Source organism: Platalea leucorodia (assembly GCF_965183815.1).
Source record: "Platalea leucorodia genome assembly, chromosome: W".
Classification (NCBI taxonomy): domain Eukaryota; kingdom Metazoa; phylum Chordata; class Aves; order Pelecaniformes; family Threskiornithidae; genus Platalea; species Platalea leucorodia.
In genome coordinates this window covers 38,616,684-38,631,335 of record NC_138859.1, presented here as the reverse complement: position 1 = coordinate 38,631,335, position 14,652 = coordinate 38,616,684, and the positions used below count along the sequence as shown (strand labels likewise).

The 14,652-nt window shown below is 38.2% G+C and overlaps 1 pseudogene across 1 annotated transcript in view; it reads right to left on the bottom strand.

The window, feature by feature from the left end:
* Positions 1-14,652, bottom strand: part of LOC309601969 (WD repeat-containing protein 70-like) — a 177,542-nt pseudogene that overhangs the window by 121,208 nt on the left and 41,682 nt on the right. Inside the window, exons 5-6 of the transcript in view lie at positions 13,124-13,183; positions 1,160-1,288 (exon numbers count right to left, since the gene is read on the bottom strand). The product of the transcript in view is annotated as a WD repeat-containing protein 70-like (transcript). The remainder of the gene's footprint in view (positions 1-1,159; positions 1,289-13,123; positions 13,184-14,652) is intronic.

Below are 14,652 nucleotides of genomic sequence, written 5' to 3'. Positions count from 1 at the left end.
GGTGTCATCTGCAAACTTCCTGAGGGTGCACTTGATCTCCTCATCCAGATCATAAATATATAGCTTTTTTTTTTCTAAAGACAACAGACCTATACTTTTTTAATGCACACTATGTAGCTATTTGATTATCAGTGCAATGCAAAGGACCAATGCCTCCAGAAACAGAGGATTTAATGAAAATTAGATTCCCTCCCCCCAAAATACCGGCAGCAACTACAGAGGCTCTCCACAAAGGGATCAACTGTTTTAACTTTCTTCTCCTCCTCATTAATTTTATATAAGCAGAGTACTTAAAGAAAGTGTATTCTATTAATTCCAATTACAATTATGAAAGTTAACCTGTCTCTTTGAGAGGTTTATAATCTATTTGCTGATATGCTATCAACAATTCCATATGCAAATTCACCTGTAGCTTTCTAAAAGGGGAAAATATGCAAGTCATTGGAAAAAGCATGTGTGCTGGTTTTGAAAAGGACAGAGTTAATTTTCTTCATAGTAGCTAGTATTAGGCTATGTTTTGGATTTGTGCTGGAAACAGTGTTGATAATGCAGGGATGTTTTAGTTACTGCTGAGCAGTGCTTACACAAGAAGTTGAGAGGAGACACAGCTGGGACAGCTGACCCCAACTGACCAAAGGGATATTCCATACCATATGACATCACGCTCACCATATAAAGCTGGGGGAAGAAGGAAGGAAGGGGAGGGGACATTCGGATTTATGGCATTTGTCTTCCCAAGTAACCATTACACGTGATGGAGCCCTGCTTTCCTGGAGATGGATGAACAATGGGAAGTAGTGAATGAATTCCTTGCTTTGCTTTGCTTGCATGCACAGCTTTTGCTTTACCTATTAAACTGTCTTTATCTCAACTCACGAGTTTTCTCATTTTTACTCTTCCAATTCTCTCCCCCATCCCACCAGGGGTGAGTGAGCGAGCGGCTGTGTGGTGCTCAGTTGACAGCTGGGGTTAAACCACTACAGCATGAAGACATACACAGACAATTTCTTGGGTTCACGTTCCATTTACCACAAAGAGTATAATGGGATATAAAAGCCTTTCAAACAAACTATCTTATAAGGTTTTTGTGCATTCTATTAGGAGCCTAAAACAGGCACTGTCTTAGGTTAAAAAAAGGAATTCTTTATGCCTACCATACACAAGGCTGGAGCAACTGAAAAGCTTGGAGAGAGGCATCCATTCCAGCAAAATCCCTAAATTTAACATCATAGTCATATCCACCAGTTATCAAATGGGCACCTGAAGGATCCAACCCTAATGTAGAAACCTACATAGAAAAAACAAAAAAAATTTAAAAATAGATATTAGAATCATTAAAGCTTTTTATTTTTTAAATTTTTTTCTACAGTTCTTCAGGTGTCACCAAAATATAAAATACTACTAAAGTAAAAAAATTAATTCAGTTAGTTTCTTCCTAAAATACATGAGCTATGTTTTGTTTTTGAATATTCACTACCTTGTACAATGCCTGAGTATTTTGGAAGGGGAATGTAAATGGAAATCACATAATCTGAATAAACCACTGAATACAGCAGAGAAAAGTTAGTTTACAGTGTTTGTTCTCTAATCGTCTCGTTGCAGAATATGGATATGTTTCATTTCTATGAAGAAAATTGTATTGTAGACTTTGCAAAAAAGTACAAATAATATTTCTAGCAAGATACTGAAATGGCATTTAATATCTAACAGTGTAAGATTTTGCACTAGTTTATTCAAGACAGTTCATGTGCATATATAAGTTGTTCAGTTAAATTTGTCTTCTGAAAAAAAAAGAAAAGAAAAAAAGTAAAAACTTGATTAAAAATCAAAATTTAAAAAAACAAATCACAAAAGTTCAAAAAAACCCCTACAAAACCCATCTGATTAATACAGAAAATTAGCTGCTTAAAGCTACTCAGAACTTTAGGGAAAGAACGCTTAATGCTCATTACTCTAATTTGCTATCCTCAAGTCAAAGGTTTCTTAAAATGGGATTTTTAGTCAAAATCCTATTTTAAACCTCTATTTGAAGAACTCTATTATACTTGTGTTCAAATCACCATATACAAAAATGATAGTAACAGAAAGCATCTCACTGACTGAAAATCCTTTCATTTACCTTCAAAAAGATTTCTTCTCTTTTCACATTTGTGAAAATATTATCTACTCCTATGATTTCAAGTATCAATACAAGATTAGCTAGACAATGTGCTAAACTAATTTGCAAGTCAAGTGCCTAACTCTCCAAAATTAAGTCGTCTACACAAGACAGTGTTGAAAAGTGATGTCAAAAACTGTAAAAGAAATAAAACAAGAATATTTTTAGAATTACTCAAAATTAAACCCAACCTGGAAATGTTAAAATGACTGATAAAGCTTTCATGAGAAGATAAAACTCATATGGAATTCATGCTTCGGTTTTAACCCCTAGAATACAATTTAACCTCCATTAGGCACTTCAAGATAGGCAGACCATGGGTAAAACCTAGACTCTAACCAGTGGATGGCTTTTAACCATTGGACAAAAAACCTGGGTCATCCCACATACATAAGATAGATAATCATCAGATTCAGAAACCCTTTCACAACAAGGAAGACAGTCTTCAGCACAAGAAAGTGAAGTGATAATAAAATAAAAAAAAACTTCTAGAAAATGCCTGAAAAATAAAAAAAAATGTTATACTCCACCAAGAACAGACTTATAGAAAATTCGGGGGGGGGGGGGGGGGGGGGCGGACACAAAACAAAACAAAAGCTCCACAAACCTGTATACACAATAAAAGAAGAGAAAGCCTTACTTCCTGAGTTAAAGATAACACCTGAGAATAGTGTCGTGGCTATAGGCTAGCATTGCTGAACTTCTTGGGGAGGGTGTGGGGAAATCAGGCCAATTATTTCAAGTGCCTAAACCTGTATTAAAAACTCCAGATATTCATGTATAAAAAATTAGAATAATTTGCATATAAGGATGCTGGTCTGTATGTATCTACTTTGTATACATAAAAAGTACCGACAGTCACTATGATTTAATGCAGACACATAGAAGTACCACCAAAAACAACTTGTCTCAACGATATATCAGTCTGCTACTATACTTTTTTAAAAGTCTCAATAACACAGTGTATATACTAAAGCTTTAAAAAAAACTTATGTGAACTGTTGAATAGTTCCCACACAAAATGCTGCATGGAAAATGGAATTTAGCATGAGATATTCCCTTTTCCGTGCCCAGTTGAAAAAGTAACCTACAGAAAATAAATGTTTCAATAAAAGCACCAGTTATGAATGGAATTTATTCTTGAAGTTTAAGATGGACAATTTGTTTTGCTAAAATTAAGGTTTCGTTAGATGAAAGAGTACGGGCTTCTTTTGAGTTTTCTTTTTTTCCAGTTTCATGTAGAAAAGGTTCACTTAGATATTCCTTATTTTATCAAAGACTCATTCCTAGTCATCTTCTCTTCAGGCTCACACTGCTCCTCATGCTGGTACCTCACTATATTTCAAACATATAGTGCCATGATAGAGGCAACAGTTTGAAAAAAAGTACTTTCAGGAAAACCAAGATGTTGCAGAAATGATGCTGCCCTTCACCAGGCAACAGATTCCTTCTTAATATAATTGTACTGCTTTGGTTTAGAGGCATTCACGTGCAGAAATCTTATCTTTTAGAGAAGATCTAAAACCACATTCTTCTAAGGAATGCAAAGGATCATCAGATGTCTGTCATCAACAGATGAGCACATGTCTCAGAAGAAATGCAGGTAGAATAGCACACGAGGGAAAAGTGATATCATCACCTTTGCCTGCCACCTTTCTACGTATTTATGAGTTTTATGGTTTAAGATTACCACATATTATTAAGCATTTAAGTTATTATAAATAAAATTTTCTAAAACTGGAGTTTATTTTAAAAGAAATGGGAGTCTGAAACTTAGTTTAAAAATAAAGTAAAAAATATGTATTGTTTGGATAATTCATATTTTCTATTTAAAATAATAGTATAGCAACTTTCGAAAAAGGTATGTATAGTTTCAGGAACAATCAGTAATCTGTTCTTATTTTATTAGGCAGCTATTTAAGAAGATAAACTTTTTCATCCAGATTGCAAAAAAAAAGTCTTTAAAGTTGTATAGATAATTTTTTGTTGATTTTCAGTTTAAGTCAGTATTACAAGATAATCTGTTACCTGAAAATAATGACAAAGGCCTACTATCAATACCACCCACTGAATCTGTCCTAACTTCTTTCACAGTGACGATAAAGGAGGCAAATTTGGAGTGTTTCTCTTTCTGTTAACATCTTTAATATTCTCCCTGTCTGACTGCACAAAAATATTTTCACAATCTTTTCCCAGTATTTCCTAGTGCAGGCTAATCTGTTTGTATATGCACTAGACCTAGCCAAAGGCTTTTCAGATTGATTTCATTTGAAGAACTTAATTCTTTTGCAACAGCAAAAGTACCAAACAGCTTTTAAATCGTTACTAGTAACTGTCTTTTGTAAGTAAGTGCGTGCTGTATTTTCAGATCTTATGGTCACAAAGCTGGCCACATCAGTTCCATGGATAAAATTATTTTCAGGATTTTTATGACAGGCTTCCAGGACTTCATGCTCCAAAGATATGCTGCCCAAAACATCTGGCCATTACAGAAATCCTTTTTTAAATGTTGAAGATGTTTATGTCTATTAACTAATGGTTAGTCAAGTTTTTTGTGCTAGGTTTCCATAAAGCACTGTTAGGCAATTTAATTCCCTGTTCCTCTTTTACTTCTCTGAAAAAGCATGAAACCACCTTGGTAAGTGGAGTGAGAGCTTGCAGTTTGCTTTTAACTGCTGAGGTTATTGCTTCCAGCCTGAGCTCTTGTCTCGGGGGCAAAGAAAACTTAAGTACCACCTTGATCGTTTTGGGTTCCATTGCAGGGCACAACCTTAAAATCAGAATCATAGAACGGTTTGGGTTGGAAGGGACCTTAAAGATCATCTAGTTCCAATCCCCCTGCCATGGGCAGGGATACCTTCCACTAGACCAGGTTGCTCAAAGCCCCACCCAACCTGGCCTTGAACGCTTCCAGGGAGGGGGCATCCACAGCTTCTCTGGGCAACCTGTTCCAGTGTCTCACCACCCTCACAGTAAAGAATTTCTTCCTAATATCTAATCTAAATCTACCCTCTTTCAGTTTAAAACCATTACCCCTCGTCCTATCACTACACTCCCTGATAAAGAGTCCCTCCCCATCTTTCCTGTAGGCCCCCTTTAAGTACTGGAAGGCCGCTATAAGGTCCCCCTGGAGCCTTCTCTTCTCTAGGCTAAACAACCTCAACTCTCTCAGCCTGTCCTCATAGGGGAGGTGCTCCAGCCCCCTGATCACCTTTGTGGCCCTCCTATGGACCCGCTCGAGCAGGTCCATGTCTTTCTTACGCTGGGGGCCCCAGAGCTGAACATAGTACTCCAGGTGGGGTGTCACGAGAGCGGAGTAGAGGGGCAGAATCACCTCCCTCGACCTGCTGGCCACGCTTCTTTTGATGCAGCCCAGGATGTGATTGGCTTTCTGGCCTGCAAGCGCACACTGCCAGCTCGTGTCCAATTTTTCGTCCACCAGTATCCCCAAGTCCTTCTCTGCAGGACTGCTCTCAATCCATTCATCACCCAGTCTGTACTGATACTGGGGACTGCCCTGACCCAGGTGCAGGACCTTGTACTTGGCCTTGCTGAACTTCATGAGGTTTGCATGGGCCCACCTCTCCAGCCTGTCAAGGTCCCTCTGGATAGCATCCCTTCCCTCTAGAGAATCAACCACACCACTCAGCTTGGTGTCATCCACAAACTTGCTGAGGGTGCACTCAAGTTATTCTTAAAAAGTCTTTGTGGAGTGTGGAATTAGGATTGAAGGCAAATCCACTTTCCATCTCAGAGAAACAGAAAGTGGCAGCAAGAAGCCCATGGGCATTTGCATCAGGCAAAAGAGTGCTTCCAGCAGGTCGAGGGAGGCAATTATTCCCCTCTACTCAGCCCTGTTGAGACACATCTGTAGTGCTGGGTCTAGTTCTGAGCTCCCCAGTACAAGAGAAATACGAGCATATTAGAGTCCAGTGAAGGTCTGCAAAGATGATTAAAGGCTTAGAGTATCTGACACAGAAGGAAAGGCTGAGAGAACTGGGATCGTTCACCCTGGAGAAGAGAAGGCTCATGGGGGATCTTATGTATAAATACTTGAGGGGGGGCAGGGGGGTGAAGCAGATGAAGCAAAGCTCAGTGGTGCCCAGTGACAGGACAAGAAGCAACAGGCACAAAATGAATTACAGGAAATTCCACTTAAACATAAGAAAATGTTGGTTGGGTTGGTTTGTTTTTTTTTTTTTTTTATGGTGGGGGTGGTCAAGCATTGGAACAGGTTGCCCAGAGAGACTGTAGAGTCTCCATCCTTGGAAATATTCAAAACCAAACTGGACAATGTCCAGAGCTACCTGTAGTAGTTGACCCTGCTCGGAGTAGGGGGGTTGAATTAGATGATCTCCAGAGCTCTCTTCCAACCGCAATTGTTCTGTGATTGTGTAAAATCCAGTATCAGTGGGTGGGTATCTACCTATGTGCGTAGATAGGCCAGGCCATGGAAATGCTTCTTTTCCTACTATCGACACACTGATTTGCCTGGAGAGCTGGGAGGCAGGACCTGCTGTAACCTGGAATTTGATGTTTAGCATTTCCAGTGATAAAGATGTCTACCTGAGTTATTCTAAGTGTAAACAGTAGGAAAGTTAGAGGCATCAAAGGATAAATGCTCTTTTAGGAATTATTTTTGTATGATAAGGATTCCCCTTCCTCCCTTCACTCCCAATGTTAAGGCCTAGTCTACAATGATCCCTTTGTTGTATAGTTATTTAGAATTTTTACTTCCTTGGGATTATGTGATTAGGAAAAATTATTAGGATTTAGTTCAGGAATTCAGTATTTTGCTCTATTTAAAGTATTGCCCATTTCTAAAATAATCCGAAAATCTGCATAAGTAGTTTTTATTATTTCTTATAAAGTAGGTTTATATGCCAGTGGCTTAATAAAATGACGTGCATGTTCAGAGCTTGTATTTGCTTACTTTTTAACAAATTATATTCTGGGGACATTTTATGGTTTCAGATTTATAGTGCTGCATTTTATGGCAGTTTCTTCTGCTTGCTCTGGAGCGTGTGCCATGGTGGTTTTAAGTGTACTGTGCATGTTTGACAAGTTAGAAACTTAGCAATCCCCATCAGCACTGAGCCACACGGTCTCAGGCTTTGTTTTTGTTGGCTGGTATCCAGTACCATGCTATAAAATACATTCTCTTGACAGTAGAAAGTGGAGAACCATATTAACTACAAAGTTTAAAAAGGCTGACTAAACATGTGTAATAAATATTAATAAAAGAAAAGGCCACCCACCTTTGACCCTCAATACTTGTTATTAGCTTTGTGTGTTTTGGAGTTACCGTAGCATTTTGAGTAATAGCACTACATAACAGTATGTAAAAATCTCTTCTTTAAATCAAACAACTTATTAGCAACCCTGTATTGATTATTTTGGTAGCTTGTGGCAAGGATCATGGAGATACTGCATTACCAGAATGTTACTTTGTACTTCAGAGTTACATATAAAAAGATTGTTGTCCATTAGTTGTCTCATAATAAATAAACCAAGTGTATTTGTACCTGTAAGTAAAAGGGACTGTATAATGTTGTATGTATGTCTATGTAGTGGACAGAATGTTTTATAAAGGAACCTTGTAAAGAATGATCAGTTGATTCACGTAAACTCATCTCACTCAATTTTTCTTCTTAAACTAGAAGACAAAGCAGAAAAACAGCTCTGAAGAGTCATCCATCATCTTGTAGTAAAATGAAGTTCTAATTCATGATGACTGAATGGGCTTCAGATTCTTTTTTTTTTTTTTTTTTTTTTTTTTTTTCTTCTTCTGTGGTACATGCCTCGTAAGATTCAAAAAAAATGGGATATGGACCAAACCAGAGATAGTAAAGAACATGAAATGGGAAGTGATTCAGGAGTCACTAGAGTTGATACATAACCATTCTCTTCCAGATTAGATGGTTCTCATCTCCCAAGTTATAGGGCTATTTTTCACTTGCACCCCTAATTGTATTTTAGCTTTGCTGTATTTCTCTTGTTAAGACATTGGTGGTTCCTATTTTGTGAATTTCATGAAGTTCGCACGGGCCCACCTCTCTAGTGTGTCAAGGTCCCTCTGGATCGCATCCCTTCCCTCTAGAGTATCGTCAACCACACCACTCAGCTTGGTGTCATCCGCAAACTACCTGAGGGTGCACTCAATCCCACTGTCCGTGTCCCCGACTAAGATGTCAAATAATACTGGTCCCAATACAGACCCCTGAGGGACCCCACTCGTCACAGGTCTCCACCCAGACATCGAGCCGTTGACCGCAACTCTTTGAGTGCGACCATCCAGCCAATTCCTTATCCACCGAGTGGTCCACCCATCAAATCCATGTCTCTCCAATTTAGAGACAAGGATGTCATGCAGGACAGTATCAAATGCTTTGCACAAGTCCAGGTAGGTGACGTCAGTCACTCTTCCCTTATCCACCAGTGCTGTAACCCCGTCGTAGAAGGCCACCAAGTTTGTCAGGCACGTTTTGCCCTTAGTGAAGCCATGCTGGCTGTCACCAATCACCTCTCTGTTTTCCATGTGCCTTAGCATAGCTTCCAGGAGGATCTGCTCCATGATCTTCCCAGGCGCAGAGGTGAGACTGACCGGCCTATAGTTCCCCGGGTCTTCCTCTTTTTCCCTTTTTAAAAATGGGGGTTATGTTTCCCCTTTTCCAGTCACTGGGAACTTCACCAGTCTGCCACGACTTTTCAATTATGATGGAGAGTAGCTTAGCAACTTCATCTGCCAGTTCCCTCAGGACCCTCGGATGCATCTCATCAGGTCCCATGGACTATTGTGCACCTTCAGGTTCCTTAGATGGTCTCGAACCTGATCTTCTCCTACAGTGGGTGGTTCTTCATTCTCTCAGTCCCTGCCTTTGGATTCTGTGAATTGGGCAGCATGGCTAGAGCACTTGCCAGCGAAGACCGAGCCAAAAAAGTTGTTGAGTACCTCAGCCTTCTCCATGTTGGTTGTAGCTAGGTCTCGCGTTTCGCTCATCGGGGGGGTACAGTTTCTTTCATCTTCCTTTGTTGTCCTATGTACCTGAAGAAACCCTTCTTGTTATTTTTTTACGTCCCCAGCCAAGTTCAGCTCCAGCTGCACCTTGGCTTTCCTGATCCCCTCCCTGCACTCCCGGGCCATATCCCTATAATCTCCCCAGGATGTGTATCCTTGCCTCCACTGCCTATGCATTTTGGGTTTGTCTTTTAGTTTGGCTAAGAGGTCTTGACTTAGCCAAGCTGGCCTCCTGCCTCCCCTGCCCGACTTCTTGCACATCGGGATTGAGAGCTCTTGCGCCCCAAGAAAACTGTCTTTAAATATCTCCCAGCTCTCATTTTCTCCTTTGCCTCTGAGGGCACTTTCCCAAGGGACCCCACACACTAGTGCCCTAAACAGTCAAAAGTTTGCCTTTCTGAGGTTTAGGGTCCTGACTCTACTTTCTACCCATCTTGTACGCCTCAAGATTACGAATTCCACCAGGGCATGATGGCTGCAGCCCAGGCTACCTCCAGTCTTGACCTCTCCGATAAGTTCTTCCACATTAGTGAGCAACAGGTCCAGCAGTGCCTCTCCTCTGGTCGGGCTCTCCGTCACCTGTACTAGGAAGTTGTCCTCAACGCACTCCAGTAGTTTCCTTGATTGCTCGCAGTTCGCTGTGCCGCTTTTCCAGCGGATGTCCAGGTGGTTGAAGTCCCCTGTCAGGATCAGGGCCTGCGAGCGTGATGCTTCCTGCAGTTGAAGAAAGAACTCTTCATCCACCTCCTCTCCTTGATCGGGTGGCCTGTAGTAGACACCAACCACAAAGTTTCCTTTGTTGGCTTGGTCTCTAGTTTTCACCCATTGCTGTTCTTCAAAGATAGCTCTGTGCGATCAATCCCATTTTTGGCACAGAGGGCAACTCCCCCACCTCTCCTTCCTTGCCTGTCCCTTCTGAATAGTTTATAGCCATCGATCACAGCACTCCAATTGTGCGATTCATCCCACCAAGTTTCCGTGATAGCAATTGGGTTGTAGTTTTCCACCTGGGCAGCAGCTACCAGCTCCTCCTGTTTGTTTCCCATGCTGTGTGCATTGGTATAGAGGCACTTCAGCTGGGCTATCAGCCACATCCCCTTTTCAGAGGGGTTCGCCCTAATTTCCTTGAGGCAATTCACAGGTTTTTCCCTGTTGCTTCCTAATGCCTCAGCAACCCCTGGCTCTTCTCTAGTGCTTAGAACTCCATCCCCTTCCCCCCACTAAATCTAGTTAAATCTAATTAAACTCCATTTACCGATTATGTTACTGTGACATATTTGATTTACGAATTAAACAGATGCAACCTCTTATGTGTTTCAAAAAAAAAAAAATGCCCCTTTTATGATTTAAATGCAAGTTTTGAACCCCATTCATTTCATTCATGATTTCTAACATGCAGAAAAACTGGGCATCTCCAGATTAATCATGCATTCAGTTAACAGACTCAAGTATTCTATTCTACTATAGGAAGGAGCAGCTGTGATATGAGACATTAGAAAGCACACTGTTCAGAATACCTATGATTATGTATTCTTTCTCATACCCACCTATGTATCAAAAGTGTCAGGAGAAAAAAAAAAAAAAATATCCCTGAAGTTTCATTGGGAACAGTAACTCCTATTACACTGCACAAGCAAGGCAACCGGGAAATTAATCAGGTTTCTGGAAAGACTCTCCAGCCTGCAGCTTGGGAAATCTTTTCTGAGACTTTTCAGCTGCACAGGAATACAGCCATCATCAAACCCAAGTTCATTAGACTGAAGAGGTACAGATGGGATACGTAAGTTTAGCTGAAATACAGTATACTGTATGAACATAATGAGAAGACTGTATTTTAAAAAGTGTAAGTGTAAAACACTGATATCAAGACATGAAGTTGCTCCCATCCTGATGTGTGCAATGGCATGGGTGAGTAGTTTCATTATTCTAAAACAAACAAACAAACAAACAAAACCAAAACAAGATAGTCTTTCTACAGAAGAGCTGTTTTTTCCAATGATATGTTTCATTCACTGTATCCAATCTAATACAACTGTGCTATATATACCCACATTACAATTCACCTCTGCTCTAGGTGATGACAGCTGCATTCTCATATAGTCAAAATACCTCAGAAGTCTTCCAAAAACGTAACTTCCCCTTTACAAAGCCATTTAATTAGAAATACCATGAGCTTATGCTTTAAGAAACCATAAAAAGAATTACTGGTTTAATATAGAGAAAAATCAATCAAAATGTTTTACATAATAAAGGTTGTTAGGAAATGTATTCATGAAACATATTGCAAAATCAGAGTTACTGTCACATGTAAAATGGGAAATCCTGGTATGCAAAGAAATTACATGCACTGTGCGGATAAAAATCAACTCTGCTTTTGTTTAGTTTAATACAATGCATCTTTTACAGGTCTTGAAAATAAAAAAAATTCTCTTTTAATTTTATTTATAAACACACCTATTACTTCTTTCCTTTCCTCCATCTACATCTATATGTCTAGCACTATAATAAAACAAATGGGTATGCCTTATCAGCTCTCCACACTCCAAGTTTGATGCCAGATTAATGACTAGGCATTTCTGCAAATAACTATTTCTGAAAGGTTATAAAAACATTTATGATCTTTACTGCTAAGTTTAAACCTCCAGAAAATTCCTTTAATAAATATATTTTAATAAATATATATAAATATAAATGTATAATATAAAATAAATTCCTTTCATAAATATTAAGAATTGCAATATTAAATATTCAAATCTTAAACTCATAAACTATTGATGTTTAATGTTTTAATTTATTAACATCTATTGCAAATTAACTTTATTATTTAAAATAAGTATTTAATATTGTTGAATATTAAATTATTAAATGTATTGTTTTATTAATTACATAAAATAAACAGAAAATTAATCAACAAGTTTTCTTAAAAACCCAATAAAGGAAAACTATACATTTCTTTAGATTGTTTAAAAAGCATTTTTCTCAAAGAATTTTTAGTTTTAATTTTCTTTCCTTTCTTCCCCTCTCCCCCCCCCCAAGAAATTCTCAGGAATGCCATCAGTGAGAATTCTATTAACTAGCTGACAGTGCTTCCACAGGAATATAATAACAATAAAAGGAATACTAGTATTATTTTCTCACTGAAGCCTAAGTCATGGCCGAAACTGAAGAGGATAAACAGCAGCACCATCTTTAATGACCAAAGAATAATATGGGGAAAGGACTTGGGAATAGATTCAGGGCTATTCATGGTCAGAAAATAACTTTTATTCTACAGAAGTAGATCTTTGATTAATAAGCACATAAAAACAGTTGAATTCATTTTGGAAGATGAGATTACCCAGAGATAAAAACATTGGGAACAAAGAAATAATAGTTCCAAGTCAGAGAGCGGGTTCTTTAAAAGAAAGTGAAGGAGCAATATATTTGAGGTGAAACCTAGAAAAGACGTAGTCAAAGACAAGGAAGAACAAGGTTTCAAGAAATTAAGAATGGTGTATAAAAGGCACTTAAAGATTCAAGGTGAATGAAGGAGACCTGTGTTTATATGTATACAAAGAGGTCATTGGAAACTTCAACAATAACTTCCTCTTTGAAATGCATGTCAAGTCAGAGAAAAGTCTAGATTAGACCTACATCTATATTAGGAAGGTCTAGACTAGAAGAGAAACTCTAATAATTGCAGAGAGTATATTTGACAAAAAGGAAGACGAAAATGAGACTACATTTGAGTCAAATGGAGTTAGGTTTGGGTTATTACAAGAAAGCAAATAGGCAGTCCTAAAATGCACTTTCATTGCAATAAGAAAAGAGCTAGACTAAAATAACAAATTAAGAAAAATAATTAGTTTCTTGATCTTTAGCTGACAATAAGTATTCATTAACTTTTTTCATAGACTGGCTCAGTTCTAAAAAACACCAAGAAGTGTTGAAAATGTGTTATTACTTACTGTTTTTGTCCCATGTTGGAGTGTAATTTCATGAGAATCTGGAATTTTCTTGACAGGGTTCTGGAGAAGAGAAGAAAAAAGAAAAAAAAAAAAAAAAAAGAAAATCCACCTCTGTGAAAACAGTGCAAACAAACCAACCACTGCAATATATATAAAGGTAAGAAATGTTTCCCTCACACCAGCCATAACCTGAGGAAGGGAAGGGGGGGGGGGGTTATGGATCAGAAATGAGAGACTGATTCCAGATTTTTATTTTTATGGATATACCCCTAAAAGTATGAGGAATAATTAAGAAGTTAAAAAAATATGAGACTACCTTAATAAAGAACAAAAACAGTAAAAGATTTCATGTTTTTCCTTTTTAGAAAACACTAAAATTCTCTTTGCTTCTTAATCAACAATATCTAATGATCTTGAATTATGATTTAGCCAATCCATCATATTATACAATGACTTTTCAAATAAAATTAATCTATGAAGTAAATGAAATTAATGAGAAAAAAAAACCTAGAAATTCATTACAGGAGCTAAGTTACCTATGTGGTTTATTAAGATCATGGATTGGCTTCCTATTTCCACTTGTGTGATTACCCCCAGCTCTCATGGGGCTTCATGACTGCCACTTCAATGGCAACCATAACATAGTCAAAACAATGTAATTCAGGGCATTTCATTTAACAGCAACATACAGATCGAAGGCAATTATAATTTAAAATATCTAACACATCACACTAACATCTGTAATACAAATATGAAAATAGTTAATTTACACAGAAAGAAACATACTGAAAGTACTGCAGTAATTGCAAGGTTCTACAAATGTAATTTGAATCATTATTCTCAAAATGCTCATTTGTCTGGTACCATTTAATTTCCTAAAACAGACACAATCCATCATTTTGATGCCAGATATGTTTGTTAAAATTTTCTGTTGCCAAAGCTTGATTTTAAAATAATTTGTAAGCACACTTCATATTATATGTTCTATCTCTTTCCTTATCCATCTCTGCCAGTTCCTTCCCTTTTTTCACTCTTGCCACAGAAAGTCTCTAAAGCACCAGGCTGATTTCCTTTATACTCGTTTTCTCCTCTAGTTCAATCAGCTTTATTTCTTTGATAAAACTGAAACTTTCATTATCTTTGATTTAGCCAAACCTACCTCTCTTTATAACTTTACTTCTTACCACTAACAACAGCTCTGACTCCCAAACCAACTGTATAGTTCCTTTCCCTTTTCTCATGTGTGTATATATATATACACACACAGAGATAAGCCAGCAGAACACTCATGCCCTCTGTTTTCACATTCACAGCATATGCATATCTTTGATAGTCACAGGTATTTGAAGGGAAACTCTAGTATTAGCATGGAAATCTTATATATGCACCTGGGGGGGGGAATCATGGGACTGTGGTCCATGCTAAGTCTGAAAAGGTACCAATAAAGGTTTATAAATAGCTACACATGACCTTGTGAAAGGTATAGCCCACATGGCATTAAGAGCCACTTTCACAGCCTTAGTGGTTTA